This window comes from Bactrocera latifrons, unplaced genomic scaffold (assembly GCF_001853355.1).
Source record: "Bactrocera latifrons isolate USDA-ARS-PBARC rearing strain unplaced genomic scaffold, ASM185335v1 scaffold_34, whole genome shotgun sequence".
NCBI lineage: Eukaryota > Metazoa > Arthropoda > Insecta > Diptera > Tephritidae > Bactrocera > Bactrocera latifrons.
This window is the reverse complement of record NW_017536979.1, coordinates 266,142-294,121: the sequence shown is the minus strand read 5'-3', so window position 1 is coordinate 294,121 and position 27,980 is coordinate 266,142. Positions and strand designations below refer to the sequence as shown.

The 27,980-nt window shown below is 34.6% G+C and overlaps 1 protein-coding gene and 1 non-coding gene across 2 annotated transcripts in view; both read left to right on the top strand.

Moving 5' to 3' along the window:
- The first annotated feature begins 3,972 nt into the window (after positions 1–3,972).
- The window catches only part of LOC108971363 (ATP-binding cassette sub-family A member 13), a 39,296-nt gene continuing 15,288 nt past the window's right edge, over positions 3,973–27,980 (top strand). The window contains exon 1 of the mRNA XM_018937360.1: positions 3,973–4,697. The gene's annotated coding sequence lies outside the window, so the exon portion shown is untranslated. The remainder of the gene's footprint in view (positions 4,698–27,980) is intronic.
- Trnay-gua lies at positions 12,191–12,286 on the top strand. The gene is made up of 2 exons: positions 12,191–12,227; positions 12,251–12,286. It is a non-coding gene; the product is annotated as a tRNA-Tyr (tRNA).

The following is a 27,980-nucleotide window of genomic DNA, read 5'->3' as shown; positions in this document are numbered from 1 at the left end:
TCGAAAGCAGCTTTGAAATCGACGAAGAGGTGGTGAGTGTCGATTCTCCTTGTTGATTTGTTTGGTTGTTGATTTTCCAGGTCTGAAGCCACACTGATAAGGTCCAATCAGTTTGTTGACGGTGGGCTTTATATAATTACATCTTAAAAATTTGTTTATAGCCGCAATATTTGTAACTTCTCAGAATTAACCTAACATACGGAAGCCAAAGTCCATTTTCGCATCTTAAGAAACACATGAAAATTAAAAAATAATAACAATTAATGTGCCTTCATACCACTGTATGTATGTACATATGTATATGTGGTTATATAATTGTTAGAAGAATTAAATTTGAAATATCAAAATTCAAATCTGTTATCGGCAGGCATCAGACAACAGCAGTTTAAGTGGCATAGTCCGCCGGCAACCAGGTGTATTTACGGGGAACCGAATCGAAACGTGTTTTGCCTGCTGAGTTATGGCTCAACGCGAATGTTTAATGTCTTCGGTCGGCTGTCACCGATGCGCTTGTCTTCATGTTTTCTTCGCTTCATACAAATGTACAGAATTGAGCTTTTTGCTCAACACTTTTTAATTTCAATACAAATTTATTTCTTTTTTACGCTTTCTTGAGATTCTACATATGTTTGTTTGTATGTCTCCATACAATTGCTGGGAGCAAAGTGCAGCGCTGCCATAAAGATCTTGTCAGCATGCGCGTGGAGGAGAATTTAAATTGTTGCGCAAGACAAGCGCGCGAGGCAGTGATTCCCCAGGGATAAAGTGCACAGTTTGACAACTGTAGAATTGTAGATTTGCAAAACACGAAAATTGCACGGTTCTTAGCTGATGCTTGATGCGTGTACACTTGTCAGCGAGAATGTAAAAACTAAATTAAGTGATTAAGTAAATTAATTAACACTCTGTCACAGGACTTTGTTGCTAAAATTGCATAGGTGACGAGGCATCATTCCGAGTTCCTATAATTGCGAGTGGGGGCGGCAACAATTTGGCCACTTACCCGTGGCATGCAATTTGAAATAATATTTCCGATATCGATAGGCAACAATTAATTGGAGAAGCATGCGGAAATGTGACTCGAAACCTCTCATTAAACACATACAGCTATATATTTGGGTAATTTTAAAACAAAACAATTTAGGAAGTCTTAATTTGTGTCTATTTCTCAGCTACTAATTTAAGAATCGGGATATTTAAATAAAAAAAAATCAGTTAATGACAAAACAAGTTTGTAATTTGTCCAAAAAATATTTATTTATACCTTATTTAATTTTTAATTGTCTAAAGCCAGTAGTTTAACAATATTTTTTTTTTTTTTTTTGATATTATTTTAAAATGGCATTGTTCCGTTTTTAGTTTTTTTCTTTTGCTGAATCCTATTATTTTCTAATTATGATGTTTCCACATTTTCATTTTCCATTCGCTAATGGCTTTGATTTTCTCATTCAGCCATGTATGAAGCTCATTTTTACATAGAATTATTCTAGGCTGAACAGAAAACAACAAAAAAATAAAATTAATTAAAAATTAATATAAAAAACCCAAATCGCAAAATAATACTAGATGGTGCCGAATCCATAGATCGTGTTGTGTGTGTGTCCACAAAAGCCGCGGTTGTGTGTGCTCGGCTTTAATGTTTGGGTAGCGACTTCCAATTTCAGGTGCGCTTGATGGATACAAGTGTTTTCAAAAATCTGTAAAAGTTTGCAATCATTTTTAATAATCTTCGATCTAAGGTACGATAAGTACACTTTGTCACATTATTAGGCATACATGTGTTTATTTTAATAACAGCTATGAAATGTTGTATTAAACGGAGATTGTAAAATTTAAACGAAAATATGTATGTATATATACTTAAAGACACGTGTATTTTGTTGTTTCAAGCATGATTTTAGCAGCCTAACTGCGAAATTGATTTGTGGACTCATATGCCAACTTCCACAGGGACAATTTTTAAGATCTGTTAGAAAATCTGTTTCTTTCAATGAAAACACGAAGATATATTTTGGAAAGCACTGAAAGATCAACTCTCAGCATAGCTAGAAATGACATGTTCTGAATGTTGCGCCAATTTCTTCAATGAGCAGAATGTCGAATAATTTTTAGATCATTGTGGTAGAATTCTACCGTTATAGTAACGGCATCTCATCTACACAAATTTTAGTGTTTTATAAGTGTAGAAATGGAAGAAGGATTGATACTTTTTTATTTCAAAAGATCAGTCCTTTTTTCACCCCTCTGAGGTTGTAGTAAATCTAAGAGGGTCGTGTTCGATCAAGCCTCTCTTCCTCTACTTCTCGCTGTGGGTACTACATCGAATACTTTTAGAGCAAGAGCTGGTTTCGCAAAATTATRTCAATGTCATCGTTCCATCGAATGCGAGATTCGCCGTTGCCAATGCTCAAAGAACCATAAATCTTCCGCAGAAACTTTCTCTCGAAAACTCGTAACGTCGACTAATCAGATATTGGCTTCGTCCACGCCTCTGTACCATATAGCGGGACGAGAAATATTGAACTACTTATAGACTTTAGTCTTAGGTCACGATTTCCGGTCTTAGGCATAGTACTCAAAAAACATCAGCTTGAAGGTGAGCTAAAGTGACAAGGCGAACCATCCCTCCCCAAGGTTGTACGCGCTAGGTGGCGCGTCCACGTAAAAAAAAAAACCCAACAAAAAGCAAACAACAGCGTCGGAATCGTCTTCTGAGAGTAAAATTATGTGAGAAAGTTCGTGCTCACTGTTCCATCAGAAAATGGTATGCTCCGAAAGTTTACTCAGAGCCGAAATGCGAAGTAAAGCCGCTTTTTTATATTCTTTACCTGGGCTTCGGAGTTCATTTTAATACAGTGAGTTGTTTGTTATCTTAAGCATGTTCTTTGACTTCTAAGCTTAGGATACTGCTGTCGTAGAAGGTATGCAGAGTCAGTTTCTTATAGTTTAATTGTGACTACTTAAACTAGGGCAATCACCAAGATAATGTGGTTAAAGTGACCGTATTGTCAATGAAAAAAACAGTAGGTCTACTCTAAAACGATTTTTGGTAAAATTGCTCTGTAGACATAATATTGAATAATCTCTGTCCGACTTCAATAGGAATCTGTAAAAAGTTGAGTTCGTTTAGGCCTGTAATAAATATCATAATAAGGGTATCTATTTCAGGAGAAAGCACATAACAAGAAAGAAAACATGCAGACCATTATCCTGAAGCAACACTCACATCCAGAAAGTACAAACTTTTAGCAAAAATATACCTCTAAATATACGCCAGTTTCTACACTCTTAGTTTCGCTTCATTTCCCTAATGTCAGTGATTAAATATTAACTTTAATTTACAGAACTTCCAATTGAAATTATTAAGCATTAAGTTCCAAAGGTCCCCAATTATCTTATCAGCTTAAGCAACAACTATAAAACACAATGAAAGATCGTGCCGGCTTAACGTCGCTTTGTCGACAATATTGACAGAGCACACACATTACCAAAGGTACATACGGGCATGTAAATGTCGTTTGGATTTGGCTAAGCGGAGATGTGTTGTCTACCACAGACATCTTTCCGACCAACATGTAAGCCAAGCAAGGTGGAGTCGTTGCATTTGAATGCCGGCAAATTCGCAAAACGCGCCAAACTTAAGCGCAAGACAACAAACAGGTCTTCGTTCAAAGCCTACCGCCTACCCCCAACCTCCCAGCGCCAACCGCCAGCTACAGCTGTCTAGAATAGCGGCAGCAGCAGCAGCAGCAGTAACTCCAACCAACAACAAAGTGAGCAAGAATAGACAAAAGCGCAACTGTGATAATGATGATCCTCGGCGGCGATGATCAGCGACGATCGATCGCACTGAATGTGCCGAACAACAAGCGATGGGGAGGAGCGGTGCATACCGGCGACGAAAACTAGGCAGAGCAGTGCGCGAATGGGCGCTATGCTGTGCGGTGCTACATCGCTAGCTAAGCCGAGTCGATGATTTTCCAACCGTCCAAGCGGAGCTCAGTTCAACTGCGGCAACTTGTGACGGTGGACGTGCGAAGCGGAAGAAGCACCGAAAAGCTCAGTGAAGCGCGCGTTCTCTACAAATATTTTATTTAAACCGAACAGGCAAGCTTGTTAGTAAATTGGTACCATATTTTTCCGAGCTTCGCACAAATTTAGTAAAGTGAAGTTTTGAAATTGTAAAAAATTAAGTGTGGAAATAGCGAAAATCGGTCGCAAGTGAATTCTGCCAAATATTCGCGTTGAATCACAACAACATAAAAATAAATTCTACAAGTAAAAAGCCGTAAAAGGCTTTGCATTCTGTGGCCACCAGCCTTCGATTTGGTGGAGTGGCGAAGCGTGTGAAACTTTGTACGCCGAAAAGTGGCGGAAAGGCAACTGCAACTGTCATAGTTGTTGACTTCAAGATTGGACTGCATTGCAGCGTCTACAAAAACATAATAACAACAAATTCAAAAAAAGATAAAATTGAAAAAAGTTAGTCAACGGCCGCGCGAGAATCTGAAAAAACGAAAAACGGAAAGCAAAACAAACGCAAAAACCGTGTAAATTAGGGTGTGCAATTGATAGTGAGTTCATGGTGTGCGAAAACGCGATTTTATAAAAAATCTCATAAAATATTTACACACATAGCGAAGCGTAACGCGTTATTTTCTATAATTTTCTCAAAGCTGTTGTTGTTTATTCTTTCGGTAAGTGTTTTTATCGGCATATTTGAATATTTTAAGCGCAATTTCTGACCGTTATTTCCAATTGCGAGCTGATATTTTTAGCACATTCGTCAATTTCTACTTTTATTCGCTTTATTAGTGCCATTATTTTCATTATTTTCAGTTTTGTAGTGATTTTGCTGGGAACACTGCTCGCACGTCTTTTGTTGTGTTGTAACGCATCACACGTTCGAAAATGATAAGTGCGCTTAGTGGCAGCACAGTATTACAAAGTGCTCAAACTTCAGTTTTAATAATGACGCTTTCTCTACTAAAATATTAAAACTGATTTTTTGTTTTCAAAAACTTTATTTTTTATATTTTTTTAAATTTTTTCCACAAATAAATATATGAATTTATGAACACAAAAAGTCTTCCAAATCACTAGAAATTATTATTATATATTTTAAGTGTATATTCATATTTTGATATTGGACAAAAAAATAGTTATTAGAAAACTAAAAGTCAGAATTATTTGAAAGTGTTGTTAAGACTTATTTCATATGTTTTGTAGTTTAATTCCATAACTTACTCAACATAATTTTTTAAATATAAATTTAATAGTGTACCCGGCCACGCGTTGTTGTGGTATACATTACATACTATTATATATAGTAATCTATTCAATACAGCGAAAATTTCATTTACGAATAGAGGCGAAAATGTTTTTGTCGATATAAGAATCCAAAGAACTGTACTTGAGGTTTAATTTTTAATATGTTTATACAAATAAAAGTCATTGGAAAAAAATGTTAGGGTGCTTTCTCACCTTTTACCAGCCTTTCTGTCTAGTTAAGGGAGTTGTCCACTTAATAGATTGTACTTAATAAACATCAACAATTTATGGGACCGGCCAATGTGAGGGTTAATGGAGATGTCCGCTTATTAGAGCGTCCATTTAAAGTCATTTTTTTTATTTATGAATTGTTCTTACTTTCCAATCTTCTAAGTTGGTTCGAGCTGGACACAGTGTGCTAGATTTTGCTAAGATCGGTTCAGTGGAGTAGGTATCCATCATGAACAAACAACACGAAACGTAATTTTCATATATATAAAGATAAAGATTTTCATTAATGTTGTTGCTTTCAAATTGTAATTTTGTATCAATCTCCGATGACAGAACTCAGAAAACTTTTTTCTTACAGATTAAAGTTTTCACCATCCACCAAAGTAAACTTGTTTTGTTGTTTTCCAGCTTTTTTTCATTTCGAAATAAAATGAAAAAGTGCATGTTTCTTCACTGTAATTTTCAGCGTGAGTCATTATATGGCTCTTGTTTTAAACGGGATTTTAATCTTGAGAACCGAATTTCGAGCATTTTTAGGGAATGGATAGAAAATCCATTTATTTATCATTTGTTTATTTTGTATATTTGAAGAGTATTAAAAATGTTCACTGCGTTATTCTTCCTCGAGGTAGAAAGGGAGAAATAGGTCGTGTCCTCGTCGGCATGATTCTACCCTTGTAGTCATCTGAAAAATAAAGCAATGATGGATTCTTGATCAATACAAATGTCGTTGTCTCAAGGTGCGGTAAAATTAGAAAATAAAATTCTTAAAAATGTGGCAACTCAAGAATAAAGTCGATTTTCCACTTGTTTTTAAATTTTTTTAACTTTGTAGAATTTTTTTTAAATATAAATTTTTTTTCTATTTTTATTGTTTCATACGACAGAGAAATGTTTGAAGAATATTTATGCCATATTTCAAGTAAATCGGCAGATTAGAACTGTTACCTCAAGGCGACCCCATCAGTATTTTCGAGAAAACCCGTTTTAAGTTAAGCCCACGGCTCAAACTGGTCCAATTGCCACGACTATAATTTCTGAAATAATTTGAATTTTTAAATGCCACTTTAGGGGCACTTTTTTGAAAATCTAAGCCACCGAATTATGAGAAATTTTCGATTTATTCAAACTTCTAGACTAGAATGCCTCCTTAAGCGTGCTATATGTATTTTTTTACCCAGCGCAAAGAGTTTACATAAGACATACATTTAGTATGACAATTGAGTTTATGTTAGGTTGGAAAGAATACTTATGTTCTTTATTGCAGTGTTCACTGATTTTTTCAACAACAAAATAGTGCGCAAACAATATTCTTTCGCTTTGAGACAATTAAAACAATAACGAAATAGAAAGTTTCCAAAAAGAATTTTTTGTATTGCTATTACTGTTAAGCCAAAACTCGAATTTAAAACACAATTAATTTAAAAATCCAGTATTTTATTTTATTTTTATTTTGATAACTTATGTTTATTAAAAACGATTACGATTAGTAGATGAACACGATTTTAATTATTATATCACGGTTGAGCATAACGAACCGTGGCACTGTGCCGCTTTCGGTCGGCAGCGCCGCGCACGCATAGAAAAAGTGAAACCGGATTTGTTGTTAATTTAGCTATTCAATATTAAACAAAAAGAGTAGTAAGCGTAACGACACAGCGCCGCCACCCGGCGTCGCCCGCCATCGTCCGCCGCGATTTTCAGCTTTTCACTGCACTTCCTCGCATCGCACTTGCCATTTAACACCTCTCCCCGGCGCCGAAACCCTCCTCCCCACTGCCTTCCATGTGACAGCCCGTGTGTAATGGCAGCGCGTCGAGCTACAGTGACCGACCGGCCGACTGCACAATTAAGCGTTCTGCGCTTTCAAATCTCTGTTTTAAATGTTTTTATTTACTTATTATTTATTGTGTTTGTTTTGCTTTGATTTTTACAATAAACATTTTAAATTATTTTGCATTATCTATTGTGCCTCATTTGTTATTGCTTTTGTTGCTATTATGACAGTGATTACCTCTGTGTGTGTGTGTGTGACTGCATTTTTTACTTCAATAGAATAATTTATAGTAAAACAGTCATGAATCGCTGTTAACGGACAAATGGTAGGCTACAAAACAAATGACACTTGGCAGTGACACAAAACACATGTCGAACGGTAGATTATTGTTTCGCGCGACGGTGCGACGAGCATCGCTGTTTGCGCACATGTGGGTCGCCCAAGCTGCAGATGGATTGATAGAACATTGTGTTTCGCAGACATTTCCTGACTATGTGCCTCTGGGCCTTCATGATAATGGTTCATCTCTTAGTTTGTAATATTAAAAATGTCAAATTGTCTTCTAGTGTTCCTTATAAATTTTATTTCTCTCATAGCTCTTTCAGCAAGAATTAAATTGCTAGACTGTAACAACTAAAGCCGCCCTGTCGTTCACACAGTTTATACTATTTTTTCAATTTTTTTTTGATAATTTTTTGGAAAGATAGATGAAGGGATAGGGAAAGTGTTAGATAAGTCATTCTTGTTGCTTGCAGATTATGAATTCAGTGTGTGAACGCTAGTCTAGATAGACAGCACTTTAACCATCTGAACGTAATACTTGTATTGTATATATAAAAGGTGTGAAGGTATATTTGGTTGATTTCTTTTTGCCATTTTTCCGCTAGAAACATTATTCAATCAGTGTAAAACTTTTCTGGCTTCTCGGCGAAAAACTGCGACAAGTAATTTTCACAGGCATCACTTTAAGCTCACTTTACTCCATTAAGTGAGCTCTGCACTGACCGAAATAAATATTAGTCGATGGTGCAAGGTCAGGGCTATATGGTGGATGCATCAAAACTTCCCAGCCAAGCTCTCAAAGTTTTTTCCGAGTCGTCAAAGATATGTGTAGTCTAGCGTTGTCCTGATCATCTGTTGATCAGTTCTGGTCGTTTTTTCGATTGCTTGCTTCAATCTCATCATTTCTTGAATGTAAAATGTAGAATCAATTGTTCGATCAAGCTAGAGCAGCTCATAGTGGATGATTTTTTTCCAAACCCACCAAACGCTCAGCATAACCTTTGGAGGTGTCAATCCTGGGTCCATTTGTTGGGCTTGGACCACGATCTGTTTTGCACATTATTCTCTTAATTGATCCACTTTTCGTCTTCTGTTACCATTCGCTTCAAAAGTGGTTCCATGTTTCATTTTCAGCGTTGAACTGATACAGCAGCGTCTCCGTGAGCTTCACATTGGTGGCATGCGTTGCATTCTTCTCTTGTTTATATAAAAATTTCAAAATATGGCAAATTTCTTCATTATTTTTACTCATTTTTGAACGACATCTATTGACAAAATACGAAAAGACTTTTTCGACTACCAAAAATTTTGATTATCGGCTGGTTAGTGATGAATATTTAGCTTTTCGGTCATGATTAGAGTTCTGCGTGTTTGTATGTTTTGGACGTTTGTGTGTCAATTTACTTCAAAGTCGATTAAAAGAAGTCGACATTTATAGAGGCTAACGAAATTCTCAAAGCTGCCAATAGATGTCTAACTAACTTTCCTTTCCAACTACAATGCATTCTAAGAAAAATCGAGGCATTTAAAATAGATTTGTGTCGCCGGTATCAAATCCAAACTCATCACTTCACTCCAGCTCACTCCAACTCAGTGCATGTGATAAGAGCGCTTTTAAATATCGCTGGGAATCAATTTAGTATTTAATTTTAAGCAGCTAATGTGATTCTGAAAGCGATTTTGTTGAATATCTAATTTGCGATCAGCTAATGCAGTATATTAATTAAGTGCAATTAAACCTTCAAAGCAGCGAAAAAAATTGCCAACAACAGGTAAATCGTCTGAATGTCGCGGCATCAAGGTGCTTTAAGAAGCTTAAATAACAAATAAGCAGCAACAACAATGCAACAGAATTTAAATGATTAATGAAAGAACCGAGCAAACAGCGCAAAACTCGATAAGCAATAACCAGTTTGATATTGCATTTAAAACGTACTATTATTTGGAAATTATTAATGTGTCTGCATTCAGTATTATTCGAAATTTATATAATCAACAAGCGACGAAATTGAAGAGTGCTGAACAAAACTTGCTGTTTTGTGTAGAACTCGTATGTTCCAGATATACTATACTTACAAATACATATTTATTGTTGGGACTTGTTTTTGGTACTATATTATTTAGTCAATTTAAAAATTTTCCAGCTTCCAAATCATTGGCAATATTTCGATTACTTTAATATGCAAATATGTTTTTTATCGCTGACGCTAAAAAATAATTCCAAAAGCTCCGCGATTTCAATTTCCTAAGCTGTATACAACAGTAACTTCTCTTGAAATTCTGCCTCATATACTACATAGTACGTACAAATTCAATTACCTGGAAGTCGTAGATTATAACTGTAGAACTCCGTTTCAAAAATAACTACACATACAAGTGTTGCGTCTCTTTATTTACCCGTTATTTCATACTTATCTTTCTAAGGTGTCTTCATCTCGTATATACATATATTCTTTGCTTCCGACTATATCGTTCTGACTAATCCATAAACTTTTACTCAAGTCAATAATGTTGCGCAATATGTTAATTAATACTAGAAATGACATCGTTTTTTATGCCCAGTCAGGTTTTCTGCATATTTTCGTTATTTCCGGAAGCTCACCGCTGTGTTTTGTTTGCAAATATCTTTGAAGCCAGCAAGCATTTCAAGAAATTGAAATATCAAATAAGTTGAGAAGTTTAAAACAAAATACGGTTTCAGTTAAATACTTCCAATACTAATTTTGTAGAAAAATAGAATAAAGATACGAACGGAAGAAACACAAAAGCTTATTTCTGAAGCGATAAATTTTGAGATGAAATGGCTAGATATTCAGGTTTCTACAAAAAAAAACTGCGATTCAAAGAGTAAGCCCTCTTTCCCTACCTCCCTACCTCCCTCCCTCCCGCTTTTTTCCGCCTACCAAATTCAGTCGGTATCTTTCAAGCGGAACTGCAAGGTATAGAGCAGACTTTTGAAGTTCTATTCAATACTACAGAAAGCAACCGTATACATGGACTGGGATGTGACATTGGCTAGCTTTTTTTGCACAAAAGATAAGTTCCAGCTTAGGCCACAACTGTTGAGCTCACTGGCAGGTCAACGCTACTTGCCCAAAATTTTGGTTCCTGGTCACAGGTATATTTTTGGCAATGAAAAAACGGCTGAGTTCTCTTTAGACGAAGTCGGAGTCAGTACCATGCTCGCTGTGACGATCAAAAGAGAGCCTTATATGCATTTTGAACAAATAGCGCAGAGCAGATGGAACTCAACAAAAAGCAGAAAGAGAACCAATAGTGTGTACAAACTTGGCTACAAACTTAGCTAACACGGTGCACTGGATTCTTGGCGAGCATGCGTTAAAAATATACCTGATTTTTAACAATAATCGTTGCAGCCGCATGCTAAAAGGGAATATGGAAATGGCTTCCCACAAACCCAACACAAAATACTTGGAACCTATCAGGTACCGAACATTGAATGGTTTCACTCAGCAAATGCTTTGAGCGCAGCGAAGAAACGGGTTAGCAAGATCATAAGGTCCTACGATAGTTCTACATTAGATTCAGCGCAAAGAGCCCTTGGTGGCAGCACTTCTACCCACATATGTATCTACCTACGAGATAACTCAGTTAACGGAAGGGTTTCGGAAAGCATTGTTTCACAGACGTTAAGACAACGTTGTTTTTTTGGAATCAAAACTGCTTTCACTTTTCTTAGGTCCAAATGAACTTTCAAAACGGTTTTCATTGATTCTTTCGATATTCCAACGATGTCTGTTAGATATCTATCTGTTAATCGTCGATTCTCAAGCACTGATTCCTTTATTATATTGACGTGTGGATGATCGGTTGATGTTGATGGCCGTCCTGAAAGTGATTCGTCGTAAACACCTTCTCGACCCCCTTTAAATGGTTTGTACCACAAAAAAAAAATAAAAAATTCAATTTTTGTAACACATCGGCACGAGACAAGCGTGTACTATGCAGATGTCACAGAAAGTCATATCAACCTATATATTTCGACGAATGGGTTTACAGGCGAAATTTAAATTAAAAAGTCTTACTTCTTTTTACCCACAACAATTTGCTTACGAAATATGCTCAACACGAAACCTATTAAATTTGAATAAGATGATTCATTAAAAGTCCCGGTACATGTTCATAGTAGTAAACAGAGGACAGTTTGAGGGTTCCATTAACGGAACAGTGGATTTATTTTGGACATGCTTTTCTCCAATTTAGATAGAAATTCCTATATTAATGAAAATTGGTTTTTAAAACTACTACAGATTATATTGCCATTCCAATAACTTCAAACCTGTCTGGAAGTCATCGAAACTTTGAGAGCGGCAAATCGAACAAACAACTGTCTGAAAAAGGTTATGTATAAGCAGTTGCACTACGAGTATAAAAATTAAGTGTCGTTAAATAAATCAGTCAACATAATTGCCGTTATGTTACAAATGCTCATACATATATACATACTATATAGCTATAGCTATAGCCAACAATAAACAAATGCAATCGGCATGTACCTTATCATTTGTGAGCTTAGCCCCGTTTATTATCTCAGCTCCTCACTTGTGTTATGCGCTTCACTTTTACATACCACTTTGTTAACACAATTATGCTTACAAATATATAACACCTTCGATAGCTCAGTTGGTAGAGCGGTGGACTGTAGAGTGTATGAAAAGCGATGTAGAAATCCATAGGTCGCTGGTTCAAATCCGGCTCGAAGGATTGGGCAACATCATTTGCCAGCAAAAAATTTCTTTTAATATTCTTTAATTTTTATGTTTCCGATTTCTGGGATTTTAAGATATATATTATTTTTTTAATATGCTCTTCTTTAATTAAGAATATTCGAGATTAATATTAAATATTCATTAATTTATTTAAAGTATAGGTTAAAGTTTAAACATTTTTTCTTAGTTATTAATATTAAATGTAGTTTATAAAAATTTTAGGAAGGTAAATGCTTGAACATTCCAGCACTTATACTCATTGTGATGTGTATAGATCGATATTCGACACATTTGCCCCACAAATTTAGTAAAATTATTATATCTAATTGAGCTCCATCGATTGTTCAGGTACTTGAGATTCCAGCAAAAGCAAAACAAAGCCTTCTCTTGGTTTATTTATCAGGGAGTAAACAATTCGTTCTTTATATGTGAATATATATCTGAGTATTTGCCCACTTGTTGCTCCAATATGACCCCCATTTGTGTCGCCCTTCAAGTTCGCAGTCCATCGTAAAGTAGATACAGACAAAAATAAATATTTAACTGCTTTAAAACACATTGAGTAAATAACTCCCGGCATTTTCAGCCCAGACGATTGTACGCAAATATCGAGCAAAAGTATTCAGTGTTGATTATTTTATTTCTGGGAAAACGTGCGCCAGTTTGTTTTTGTAAACGAGAGCACTACATTCTTGCGAACGCCAACAACACCTGTTGCAGATAATGTATTCTAGAGCAATCAATCAAGGCACACACACGGTAAGACGCGAACCGGTCAAGCAGCCAAGCAGCCGAACTGCCGATAAGAGAGCCGCCCTGTGTGTTTGTTGGCCGATTTGTCGGCTAGAGGCCACTACTAGCCAGTGGAAAGTGAATTTGGTTTTTGCTTTTGTTTTGGTTTCCATTTTGGCTTTCGCTTTTTGTGCTATTTTCGCGCTTTGTTTTCATTATCATTTCAGCATGCGTCTTTTTTATTGTTATGTCTTTCTTTCGTTTTTCTACAAGTTTTCGTCACAACGCCGTTCGCTGCTCGTTGATGGGTTGGTGCGGTAGAGAGGGTGGGGGGCGTTGTGTGTGGCGAATATTCGCCGCTTCGACTCGCATGCTTCCGCATGCTAATTTTTCTGCGTGCTCGCAATTTTTATTTGTTGTGCTTCTATATTCGGCTGTGTTGTCGATTTTCATTTTATTTCGAATTACTATTTAGCTTTTTTCTGCTCGTTTGGTTTTATTTAAATAATCATGCATGTACATAGTTATGTATTTATGGGCATTATTAACAGATGTAGATAAATATATACAAGGTACCAGTTTTTATATTAAAGCAGTACATCTAGGATTTTAGCAATTTTTTTTTTTTTTGTTTTTTGTTGATTTTGTTCAAGATATTTATCTTCAACGGTGATACAGTGATTATAGCGACCCACGAAGTTTACGAAATTCTTTCGACATCTAAGAACAGTAAATAGCCTTTCGAAGCCCCATTTGGAGAGTATGATGAATGCGGAAGAAATTCAAAGCCCAATTCATGGATTTTTGCTTTCATTTTCACTTATTTGTGTCGCAGTGCATTGACTTGGTGAAACATCACTTTCTTTTTTTTTCTAATGCGGCGATTTCGTCCTTCAAATGATCAAATAACGCTATATAATAGTACAATTATTCCATCAGCATTCCAAGACGCCATAACTTCGCCAGCCGACTTTTGCGTCTTTCAAAGTTTTGAAGCGGATTCATTGTGTGATTCGGATGACTGCTTTTATATATTAGTACGCCTGAACACCTCCAAACACTGCACCGAATCATCAACTCCTCGTGTTTCTTTTGTCAAAAGTAATCTCACTCTGCACTCACTTTGCACAGAGCTTTCTCATACCCAAATATTCGTGAATGATATGGTGTTCATCTTCAGTTGATATCGCTATAGTGATTGCTAACATGAACAAGTTCTCGTTAAGGCCTTAAAAAATTATTTTGTGGACTTTTTTGATGTTTTCTTCGATAACAACCTCTATTGGATGTCCACTGCTTTTACCGCCTCATTTTACCAAGTCTAAACTCATTGTTGATTTTTTGGGGCAGTGTCGGGAAACTCGTCATCAAGTGAAATTTAAACTCTAGTAGCGCCATCTACGTTTCAGTCCGGAGACTTTTCAATGGATCTGTTAGTTGCTGAATTTTTTATCTTTCATTTTGGGCGAGTCGATTTTCAACAATGCTTTGACTATTAATTATTCTCTGTTAAATGATTGTGAAATCTTTTCCCCAATTGATGTTTAGTATATCTAATAAGATGATGAAAATATTCAGTTTGTTTATTAATGCCTTTTTGCATGTCGATAATCCTTCAATTTTAAAATATACTGAGTTCTAGCTCTTATACGTGAGTTTGTGTTTAAGTTTAAATTAGCAGAACAAAAGTGTTTAGGGCAGTAATTACTTGGACACACTTTTTTTTTCCAGAAAAATGGTTTTTTTTAGTTCAAAAGTCAGTAAATTTCATAATGAACAAAATTTATTTGTTTATTTTACTTGAGCTGTACTTTTTTTTCAAAAAAATACACTTGTCTACTTTGATAATTTTTTTATATAACCAAAAACTTATTTTTTTCAAATTTTTTATTTTTATCGGAATTCAATAGTCAGTAAATTCATAGTGATACAATATTTTTTTTATTTGAACTATAGCAAAATTTTTTTTTTTTCCAAAAAAAAAAAAAAAATTCCAAAGAAAAAAATTTTTAGCTTTCAAAATAAGTGAGTTTTAGAGTGAAAGAATAGTTTTTCATTTAAGCGATTTACGAAAATTAATTGTCTTAATCCTCTAAAATACACGACAAGGTGAAAAAAATATTTACAAATATTTTATAATATCTATAGCTGACTTTTAATACTTGTATATGACAGAAACAACTCATGACAACAGTCAATACTGAAATAGCGACTTTTGTGGCCAAATTTTTTGGAAACTGTGCCGAACCAAGCATGACCAAGAAATATGCACCTAGTTAAAACAAGCTAAGGTCTTACTGTCCCAGTAAAATATACAATATATTGAATGCAACTGGTATCGCTGAATTGTTCATTAATAATGTATCAGACGACGAACAAAAGACTTAAGCGAGAAACTTGAAAACTTGTGCAGCTGGACGGAAGCAACTGAAGTTGTCCTTCTATAAGTTGGCTACTTGGCGAAGTAAAAGAAAATGCGTCGCTAGACACGTCCGCCTATCTACAAATAGGCACACACGCACATACATACAGACACACGCATTTGAATATTTATGAGCTGCGAGATTATATAAAACGCATTGAACGGTGCAAGACGTTCGCGAAAAGCAGATTCTCGCTTTTTAGCAACAAATATACATATATACACTTAAAGACACACAGATATGCAATTGCGTGAATATGCGCATTGCCTTGCATGCAACTAAGTGGACTTGAACATTAACTCGCAAAGTTGAATGAAAACGGCCGCAGCTCGCATGCAGCTGAGTGGGCAGCAATAAGTGCCGGTCGCTGCTGCTGCAGTCACAATCGTTACTTGGGCGCGTGTGTTAGTGCAGGTGCACGGCTATGCAATTTTTTCGTCTAACTGTACATTTAACTGTCAAGCGCGTCTGACTCTTTATTCTAGCTGGGTTAAGTGAAGCAAAGCTTCCGGCAACAGTCTATAATTTTGTGCTTGGTAAGTGTATATATGTGTGTGTGTATGTGTGGAAGCTTCATTTGCTGGCTGCTGTTTACTTTGCTCATCGAATCGCATTTTCCGCACGAGCATCGAAGTGTGATATTTGCGGGCAATTAGTGTTTTGTCATTTAGCAAGCACGAAGGCAAATTTAAGAATTGCTGAGCATCTACCCATGCATTTACGACACACAATTGTCATTTATTTCTCATGAAAATATTCAGTTTACAATGGATAAATGCAGATTTCATTTCGTCAATTTTTTTTCGCAAAAATAATGAAGATGCATCTAATCTATACGTATGTGTGTGTGTGTAGAAAATACTGCACTGTCAGCAGCGATTGTTAGTGAAAGATACCGCATAATGAAATTTGTCAATGAAATGCTGAGATTCAGCCACTTCGGCGATCATGAGTTGAATAAGAAATACAAAAGCTTAATCAATAAAATGAATTAAGTAAAGAAGTCAAGGTTAAATGGCAATTAGCACAACAACTGAGCGTGTGGTGCAGAGGAACAAGATTTTATATCTTCTTGGCTAATAGATAGATCAAACAGATACCGTCACATTTTGTATTAATATTGTACATAAAGAAAAATAGCTCATTATATAATTTTTATTGAGATCGGTCGTTATTTATCAATGTATGTATATTTACTATATTCTTATTGTATTATTAAATTTTATGATCTACTAAAATTTCACACTATTGACCTTTATTATCACTCCTCATTTAAAGGGTGGTACGACTTAACAAGAAAAGGCCTTAATGCCAGAAGCTAAAATTCCCTTCACAGGTGCATTTGTTATAGCAAAGCAAAATAAAAAAAACTTTATCATGATTTTTATGTGATATGTTCGGGGACTGTAGCGTTGCCTTACGTATACAATTGTTTACATATGTATATAGAGTTTTTCAATAGGTGCCTACAAAAGTAGACTGATAGTGAGCAAACGCTGCTCTTTTGACATTTCTCTTCAGTAAGGTTTGCCATTTTATCATGGAAAGATATACGATTCAACAAGGAGTCAAAAATATAAAAATTTACTACCGAAATTCGGAGTGAGTGGCCTCAACTTTAAGAGCTAAATGTATGTACGATCCATGATAAATTTCGTGAAGATATCTATGAAATAAAAACATTTTCCATATAAGCACTTGATTTTGTAAGTTATTTTTCATGTCCGCTATATGCTATAGAGGTACGATATTAGGGATTCCGATGAGCAGTTTTGAAGGACTACTTCGGGTGAAAACAATCCCTTAGACGGAGATAGCTAAATAAACTATTTTATGGGGTCTCCGAATTTTCTTTCTCTTCCTTTCGGGTGTTACAAACTCATTTAATATATCCTGTTCAGGGTATAAAAAGTGACATTTGAGCCGGAATTCGTTCCTATTGGTATATTAAAATACATTTTAATTACAAAAACCAACCGAAAAAAATTTAAATAAAATGGTATTTAATTCTTAGAATTAAATATTTTTTTAAATTCTTTTTTGCATAAAGTAATTAACTTTAATCATTAATTTATTATATTCTTGCCTTCTATACTTTAGAAAGCCAGTTTTCAATTATACCCACATGAAATAACCAAATTGGTATTGCGGCTTGCCTTTGAAATCTAAATTCCAATTTCTCTGTTTACTTTTCACAATTTGCATCCAAAACTGAATATTTTTTTTACTTCTTCACGACGCTCTTGAACTCGTTTGAACTTAAGTTTAGCATGCAAAAACGAATAACCTTGTAATGATAAATAAATATGCAGATATATATGCATTAGGGTGGGTAAAAAAAAAATGGAAAAAAATTTTCGCTGAGAGGCACTTATAAGAAAGACTCTCCTAGTATAATATTCTTATTGTAACCGTAACCTAAATAAATATACACAATATAAACATTAGCTTGGGTAAATTCTTAAAAAACTTGTTTCACTTGGTAATCTGAAAAATTTGTTGATAGACACCTTCCAAGTATACGCCCTTAATTGTAATGGGAAGGTCTTCCGTCTAACGGTTTTATATTAAGAGATAAAAAAATTTTTATCTGGCTTTCAACTACTTGAAAAAATATTTCGAGAATGCTCTTAAAAATGGTATCTTATGTTTCTTCCGTAAAACTAATCGTTTAAAGATATTTATGGTTGTAATTGCACTGTTATAAGTAATTTTTTTTTAATTTTGTAACTCCAAGAAAAAAAATTTTGAACCACCCTAATACATTTATATATAAATATGCGTATAAAAATGGTTCACCTTATCGATTTTTGCAAATTTTATACTGCTAATTGAGAAGAGGCAATATATACATATATATATATATAAACGAGCATTAATAAATTATTTAAATAAAGATTACACAAAAAAGTAGTTTATTTTAACTTGCACCAGCTTAAGAAAAGATTGGAAAAATATTTCCGCTGTCTACTATGTTGTTTCTTTTTCTCATCATATATACATATTTAATATTATTGACTTTATAATATGAACAGCAATTTATATTGTTTATTATAAATATTATGAATCGCGTCTGACATTAAAATTAAAAAAAAGCAAGGCTAATTTATGAAGCCACCATTACATAAATTTAAAAATGTTTTTTTCTTTCTTTGAAACTTTTAAATATTTTTTAAAATTTTTGCACAGCAAAATCACAAAAAATATACGAGAAGTGTAAGTGTTCAATTTATCTATATATTAATGAAACCGACGTTCACATTGTTTGTTTAAGTACCTAAGCACTGTCATTTCTCTAAAACTACTTAACTTTTGTTGTTGTTTAATTCTAAAGACTTTTCATATTTAAATAGACTCAGCTTGTTCAATACGCCAACAGCAGCGCATTCATGTGTAAAGTTCATTGAAAACAGATTTTGTTCTGTTAGGAAGCCAACTCAACTTTCCGCTAGAATGATTTGACGAGCAAAGTACTCGCAAGAACCCGCTGCGAGAATTCTGCGTAAAAGCTAATTACATGGTCTCCTAATAATAGTGATAGAGCAGAATAAAAATACCAGAACCATATGATCAACAAATCAAAGTGTACACGTACAATTCGTCCACATAATAATGAACAACGAAAAAATTCGACATTTTAAAATTACCCTAATTCTGCAGGGAAAATTTAGTGGTCAGAAAAAATACATTTTCTTATCATTCTCATCAATTCTGCATATAAGTAAAATTAGCTTTTAAGTGTTAAAAGGAGGTACTCAGTTGAACTAGTTTATATGGAACTAATATTAAGGACTGGCCTAACTAGTTACTCCACTGTAGTTTTTCATACAAACAACAGTATTGGGTCTATAATTTTGTGCATGCGTGCGTTTTTTGTTTTTGAAATTTTAACATTTTTTAAGAAAAACGTTCTGGCAGCTTTTGGATTCTACACCAAAAAAACTACGCTTGGTGGCAAAAATGAAACAAGGAAATTTTTTTTATCCTGTTCTGATGTGAAACGTATTGCATTGAGACCGTTCTTCATCCACTTGAATAAATGGTAGTCAGCGCAACGTTGAGACTTTGAAGCGAAATTTTGCCTACCCATTTTATTTAAATCGGTTTTAACCGTTATTGTAACATGAGACCTAGCGTTGTTATAATGGGAAATTATTGGTTCATTGCTACTCGCAAATTCTAAACGGTTTCCCCCATTAATGGTCATAATACCACAAACTCCTCTACAGAGCATTAGCTTGACGTCATGGATATTCGACTTTGCCGTTGATTTGGCATATTGGCCGAGTTTCATAATCAATATATCGTATTTAGGGTTGACGTAATGGGTCCATTTTTCATCAACAGTCGCAATTCGATTCAGAAAACATTTTTTCATTAGCGATCAAGCAGTATTTCAAGGGAACCCAGTTTTTCAGCATTTGAATTAAACCATTTTCATTCGAACGTTTTAAAAAAGCTGCTGAAATAGTTCCCAAAGATTCTGCAAGCTCTTCGTTTTTTTCAGCACTCTTTAACGAGTAATGCTTTCGGTTCTTCATTTTCGAACTTGTTTGCCACTCGAAACATTCTTCTTTCAAGCCATAATTACCACTTTTGTGCAAACCATTCGCTCAGCGAGAGCATGTTCGCCGTACACTTCTGCCGAAATAAGAATCTTGGCTGAAGTTTTGCCAATATTAAGGTAATCAAGGTAAGTTTAACATATTTAACTAAAAAAAATTGATAACGCTTCAAATATATTACGTAAACTGAAAAGGACACAATGGGACAGTAGCATTACAACGCATGTTTGGAATATTGGAACAATAGAGTAATAATCAAGTCTCACCAGTTCTTGGCAAAACACGGAAAACTCTTGGAAAAGCTTCATGGAACATTAATGTTCAGATTTCTTCCAAAACATACCAGTTTCATACTAGCTTTGTACATATAAATACATACCTAGTACAGTTATGAAACGCATCAACTAGTCTGGGTTTAGTAAAGAAACAGTTAAAGCCTCTTTAATAAGTATAAATAATGTAAAAGGTCAAAGATTGAAACCAGTTTTGTCACTTTTGGACTAGTTATTTTTCAAACTAGTTAACTTTCTTTTCGTGTTGTCAATAAGTACTACATATTGTTAATCATTTTGACGCTTCACTGCACCTTTCATAGTACTTTTGGCCGTTAAATGCTCAACAATTTCGTTTCTCCCTTTAGCATTCTGCCTTGCTTTGATTACGATCAATAAATGTATATACGTAGCAAACCTGTTGGGAAAACGCGATAACAACAATTTCAATTTTGAGTAGCCCTCTATCACTATAGCTCATCATTACTCGCATGTGAGTATATATGCATGTAATTTTATCTTGCAAATACAAAAAGCGGCCCACTTAAGTACGTCGCTATGTGCGAAATACTTCTGGATTCTTTACAAACCGGCTGACCTTCAAGCGTCACATTACTGCGCAGCATAAGCCAATCGACAGCGCGTCGTGCGTTCAGCTCTAGGAACCGGGTTTTGGTTTCGCTCCAAAGGAGCTGTGTCTGTTTAAAAGCAGTAAACAATATAAAAGCCGCTGTAATTACAGTCCGCAATGCGTAGAACTTGTTTAGCATCCCAGTTACTGGCGTTTATATGAGACACGATCAACTTTACGCAAATTCTTAAATTATTTATTCAACAAAATGGATGCAGAAGTGTGTCAGAGAATGTCAAAGATATCATCGCAATTGGGAAGCTAGTTTTGCAAATTTATCTTTGGCATTTTATTTATTTGGCGTGAATCAGAGATCATCTTCGGACGAATATACATATATTCTGCTGCGTCATCTCAAGAATAGTAAACCATTCTTAAACGTTTTGTGATGTTATTGTTGGAACGAATACCTAATCCCCGTTAGCATGGTAAGGATTAGATAAGCTGTCGGCGACGTCATCTCACGGGAGGCTCAAGAAGCCTGCTATTTCGACGGGGGGACCAACGGGAAAGGGTTGTCAGATGAGTGGGGTTGGTAGGGCATGCAAAGAGGTGGCCAGTGTCAAGCGAAAACTCATTGCACGCAGGACATATATGGGATATGTCGGGGTATTAGCGTTTTAACACCGCGCTCGGCATATACAAAACGAGAGTCGTTGGATCAAATCGCTCACAGTATTTCCTAATTTATGCTTCTATGATAAAGTTATCATCAAATTTTCATCGCCATTAATAAGGGCATGTAATCAGTTGTGATGTGGTTTCTCAGCGCCGAATTCATTAGTAAAATCGATTATTCGTTTCGAGTTTATAGCGTGCTCAACGCCTGTCACGTTCTTCACGGTTAATGCCATTGCTTTGCAAATATTGAAGTTTTCTAATTCCTAATGTGTATTTTTATATTTGTCCGATATGCATGGCAATTTTTCCGCTTTGTTTAATATTTTTCATATCAACCATTTCATATTCCAGTAAAATTCCAAATGACTCTTAACCGTATAATTGCCATGAAATTTATCTGTTAAGAATCATTTGGATATAAATACATTTCTAAGCGTACACACAGATACACAAATGGAATATATGACTTTTGTAATTTATAATTAGAATCTGTAATTATTTTCTTGCGTCTCACGTGTACCTTAGAGTTACCTTAGAAGTCATGCTCACCTCAAGCAATTATAATTGCGTTGGTAATTATTCGTACATACGTAAAAGTACTTGACATGCGAGTTATTTACTCAACTCTGCATATTTACTTTACTATCAGAAAGTCGTTGAGTATAACAATAGATCTCGTAGCGATAAGGTTTTGTAGTTTTAGAACATTCTTAAGCAGCTTTGGCGTGGAACGTCTTCGACGCTGGAGGAGTTAAATGAATTTCCTCGGGTAAAAAACAGTCAATTTTCAAAAAATTTTTTTTTGTCATATAAAAATTAAATATTTTTTCGGATTTATTATTGTTACAAACATACACTATTACCAAAGGAATTATTAAATTTTTGGAAAAAAAAATATTTTAAACTCGCCCATTGCGACGCCATTTCCAGTGACCCCACGGTAACAAGATACGACCGCGTTGGCAGGATAACACTTTACATGATCATCGAAAGTGAAAATAATACGTGTTTTAGTTAAAACCTTAGCTTAGAACTTGGACGAAGGAAAAAAACGGATTTGCATTTTTGGCAGACATTTTTACAAAAAATAAAAATTTCAGTGAAAATTTCGCGAATTTCAAATAGTCTTTAAGAATAGTATCTGAAAAACATGTGTAAAATTTCATGAAGATCGGTTTTGTAGTTCTCGAGAAATCTTTCAAACCAACTTCAAAAACACGAGAAAGCGCGTTTAAAGACGGCGCACTTAGCCCAGCTAGACTCGAGCGCATAAGTTCTCAAGGCTGTATCTCTGAAACTGCTATACGGATCAACTTGAAAATTTAGGACAATATTTTAGAGATATTGCAGAATTTAATAATACTCCTTAAAACATTTAAATTTATCTAATAACAACAACATTTCACTTTTTAAGCTGTTATATGGACACGAGATTCATATTTGTACTGAGATTTAAGACAACCATTCTTTTCTCCGCAATGTAATGTAATACAGGCCTCATATAGTTACATTTTCAACAGAAATCTAAACGGTATATTGGCCACCAAGATTGTCTGATATCACACCGTTAGAGTTTTTCATGTGGGGATATGTAAAGTCTCAGTAAAGGCCATGCAGACAATCCCGCTTCCATTCAGGCATTGGATCAAACATTGCCCGTGTCATACTCCGGTTACCAGTCGAAATGCGCGAACTCGTCATCGAAAATTGGACTCATCTGAGACGTAGACACGGCTGACGGTTGAAAGAGGTAATTTTCAAACTGCTGTCCGAACTCCCTTTTGAAATATATTTTCGCAGAAGTTTGCGATAGAACTATTTTAAAAATAACAACACATGGTTTTACTGATGCACACATACAAATAAACATTTTGTTAGCAAGTTTTTGAGCAATTCGGCTCAAAAGGTGTGAAACATCTTTAACAAAATACTGTAAGATTTCGTTCAAACACATGTATTATTTTCATTTGCTTGCATACTTCGGCTAAATAAAACGAGAAAAACTGTTAAAAGCAATTATGTGAATTGTCAATAACAGATATTTGTGTGTAAAACTCTGACGTTTGTTTGAGGTGATTAATTTTGCCAATATTACTTACGATTTCATTTTGTTTCGTTTGACATTTTCCTGCTTAGTGCAGGAAATTTAAACTGTGAAATATTGCTTGAAAATTTGTCGCTTTCTTACGTGATGAAATTTATCCAAGTAACATTCTTATTGTATTTGGCCATAGAATCGACCTACGAAATACGAATATATACGAAATATAGCTTCGCTCTATGGGCTCTTTTCGGCGTTTTCGAGACAAATTTTGTTCAGCGATGATTTGTATGTAAACAAGCAAAATTGTTGATTTTGAGAAGAAGAGATTCAAGAGCTTTCATTTTATGCGGAAAACAATGTTTTGGACTGGTAAAAATCGAAGAAAAATTTAAGTTTCTTTTTTTTTTTTTTTTTTTTTTTTTTTTTTTTTTTTTTTTTTTTTTTTTTTTTTTTTTTTTTTTTTTTTTTTTTTTTTTTTTTTTGTTTGTGAAAAATAAGGGAATCTCAAAGTGAATCATCCTTTATTATAGCTATTAAATTATACACTCAGTGCGTTTCTTTGCATCATTCTTCACATAAAATGTTATATAACCCACAAAACAACAAAATATTGTTTACCTGCAATAAACAATGAAAGGTATTTTTGTGCAAATATTTACTTATAATAATAAAAAAATTCACTTTTAAATATTGTCTTTTCAATCCAGCGCAAATGGCATATATGTGATCTAACACATGTTAGTTAATTGTTAATATAAACAAAAAAAATAATAGTTATAAATTAAAAGTAATTTCTTTCCATGATTAGTAAACAATTAAACTATATTAACTGTTATTATGGCGTGTGTTTATATTCGCAGTGGAAATAAAATAAATAATATTAATAATTTTTTTATCTAACCTTGAAATTGATATTTCCTTCGAGAAATGTTTCTGTTTGTACATTTTTATTGCAATACATTTGCATAAAGTGCTTTCAAATGACATTTATGGAAAAAAGTCTACGAATTGAAATTAGCATTATCAGGCGAAGACTTCTATGTGTCATAATGTATGTTTGATGAAAAGCGAAGTATATTATATATCCCTTTCTCCCAACCAAACAGGATTTCAATTCATTGTGGCTGCTTAGTTTAGTCAATTAGCAAACGTAAAAGCTGGAAAATTTTCTAATTAATTTAATTAAGGACCGTATGCAGCGTTTATTGTCGGGTAATATTTCGAATCAAATTATTTTTAGTTAGACTTGAACAAAATATTGAAAGGAAGTAAAATTAACTGTCATAAATTATGCTGGCGAAATTGAGTACCACAACTAACTTCATGATTTTTCCGATACTTTAATACCTGTGTTTATTCCTCTTCAGCTTGATTAAAAGGCTATTACTAAGGAAATTTTTAGAGTTATTTGTGATCTTCAAACCCGTTAAAACTCAAAAGTCCTCCACCGCTGCATTGACTCCGGCCTTCTTTAAAGATAACATTTGAACTGAAAAAAAATTATAGTCAGTACAATGACCTACGATTTAGATAACATAGATTTAAAGATAACATTTGAACTGAAAAAGAATTATAGTCAGTACAATGACCTACGAGTGAAAAAAAAATAAAATTTACAAAACGACAATTTAAAAATAGGTTTTACTTAAAATGTTGGTAGTTTTTGGTTTAAAACAAATTCCATTTTTGAGTAGATCAAATAACTTGTGATTATTGTAAGAAGAACTTAATACAGAAAATGCAGACAAATTGAAAATGATCGGCTGATTTATCTCAGAGTAAGCAAGTCCGAAAAATAATTTTTCGAAAGCAGCGACGAGCGGCTACATTTCAGAAGGCTGATACGCAAAAACTATTTAAAACATCAATTAAAAGCTGTAGTTTGTAATTTTTGAAAGTTAAACCAATAAAAATATGAAAAAATGGATCGATCTTCCAGTTTTTGTCGAGTCCTGTATTCTAGCGTTGTCCTTATGGAAGACAAAGCCCTTTCTATTGATCAGTTCTTATCGTTTTCTTCGATTGCTTGCTTCAATCCCATCAGTTGTAAACAGTCAAATGTAGAATCAATCGTTCGATCGGGCTGGAACAGCTTATAGTGGATAATTCCTACCCAATCCCACCAAACATTCAGCATAACCTTTCTAACAGTCAATCCTTGCTTTGCGACCATTTGTTGAGCTTCATCACGCTTGGTCCGTGATTTTTTTTTTTTTTTTGCACTATATTATCCACTTTTCGTGTTCTGTTTCCATTCGCTTCAGAAATGTTTCGATATCATTCCGTTTCAGAACAGAATCGCAGATGTTAATTCGGTCCATTAAAATTTTCACAGACAGTTCATATTGTAACCAAATATCGAGCTTCTTTTTGTAGCCAGTCTATTTTAAATGGTTAAAAACCGATTGATAATGAGTATTAAGTTCCGCAGCGATGTCATGGCTGCTTATGTGACGGTCCTGGTCAATCTTTTCCATAATTTCGTCGACTTTTTCAACGAAAGGTCGATCATAGCGTGTTGCATCTTTCACATCGAAATTTTCAGAACGGAAGAGAGCGAACCATTGTTGTGGTACACGAACTGATACAGCATCGTCCCCGTAAACTTCGCAAATTTCATTGGTGGCTTCTTCCCTTTTTAAAACAAACATTTCAAAATATAGCGAATTCAATCATTATTTTCATTCATTTTTGATCAACTGTAACTTTTTTCCAACTTTAACGAATTTTATTTTATTTATGAAGCTTAAATTATCATTTTTCCAACACTATATGGTATGACACAATGTGATTGATAGCACTGGAGATATACGACTGCAGCGAAACCTATTGACAAAATACGAAAACACTTTTTCGACTACCCAACATATTTATATGGAATCAGTTATTTTTATTTATTTTTCATAGATCAGCTATTATGAAACTATTACAGAGCAATAATTAAAAATTTCAAAATTGGTCCATTACTAGCTATTACAAAGTATTAGCCTTATTAACCTTTAGGGCTCGATGAATTGTGTTATTATTTAATTTATAATATTATGGGTGATTAGTATATGATGCAACTTATATACATCTAGTTCAGTAGTTATTACATGAACGACACATTTTCACACTGGACTTCGCTTTCCGTCCATCCCGTGGTGACCTTTTACCGATTTGCCTTCGCATTTATTCACTTATAAACTTCATGTTATTTAAACACCCTATTCACAGTGATTAATTGTTGTTTATATATTCTTGACTTAATAGTAATAACGTCGTTTATATGCTGAAAAATCGCCAATCGCGAAAACCGGTTACTTTCACACAAGTTCCCCGCAACAGCACCAATTGCAATTGTAAGCAAACGGCAGTCAGTCGCCGAGGCATCCATGTCGGCAGTTGGTCAGTCAATCGCTCGGGCATCGAGTCAGCCGATAAAAGCTTATACGCTCGTTTGCAAATCTGCTTTGCTTGGCTTTAACGCTCTCGCGCTCTGCTTTCTTGTGTTGCACAAATGTTGGCTGCTCCTGACCTCATTAACTAGTTTTTCTTAACGCAAATAGTTTTCAGTTTTCTTTTCATTTATAGATCGCATAATCGCCGCAAACACACACACATACAACCATGCGATGCGCTTATGCAATGGCAAACAACCGAAAAGCAAAAAAATTGCAACAACAAAAACAAAAGCGAATGAGCGAACTAACTTTCGAATGCCATAACAGATTACACCGCGCTCGCTGTTGTTGTTGATGTAGTGGATGCTGCTAGACTGGCACGTGCTGCCGCTATGCATTTACACACACACACTTATACTCATAGTTACCGATACCAGTTCAAATCAAACAGCGCTTCAAATCAAAGTTTACACTTTGCTACTTTGAGCCAGTTCGCGCTTTAATTGCATCGAGTAAAAGCAAAAGCAAAGCAAAAACAAAGCAAAAGCGAGGAATTGCTGGCACATAATGCAACACATATTTAAGCTGGCATTACCTAGTGATGGCAATTAATTCAACCTTACTACTAGCAATAGGCGTTAGAACATCATTTTAGCCGCTCTTCTTGCTCGATAATTCCCAGTCAATTTGCATGCAAAAACAATTTGTGCTAGCCTTAATTTTAATTTCGAAATTTAATTGAAAAATATCTGTTGATTTTAATTGACAATTAAAAAGACAAGTTGTTCTTACAAACAGTGGTGGTGACCAGTGTTGTCTGTCATATTTCTGCTACAAATTAATGATAGCAAAGCAGGGTTAAAGATTAAACGATAACAGCAGCAATTGCAAAAGCGTGAAAGCGTCATTTAAGGTAAACAAACGAAAACAGGTGTAACGAGCTTACTAAAAAAAGTTTTATTAAACAATATACAATTAGTGTGTTTCTTCAATATAATAAATACATTTTTATATAAAG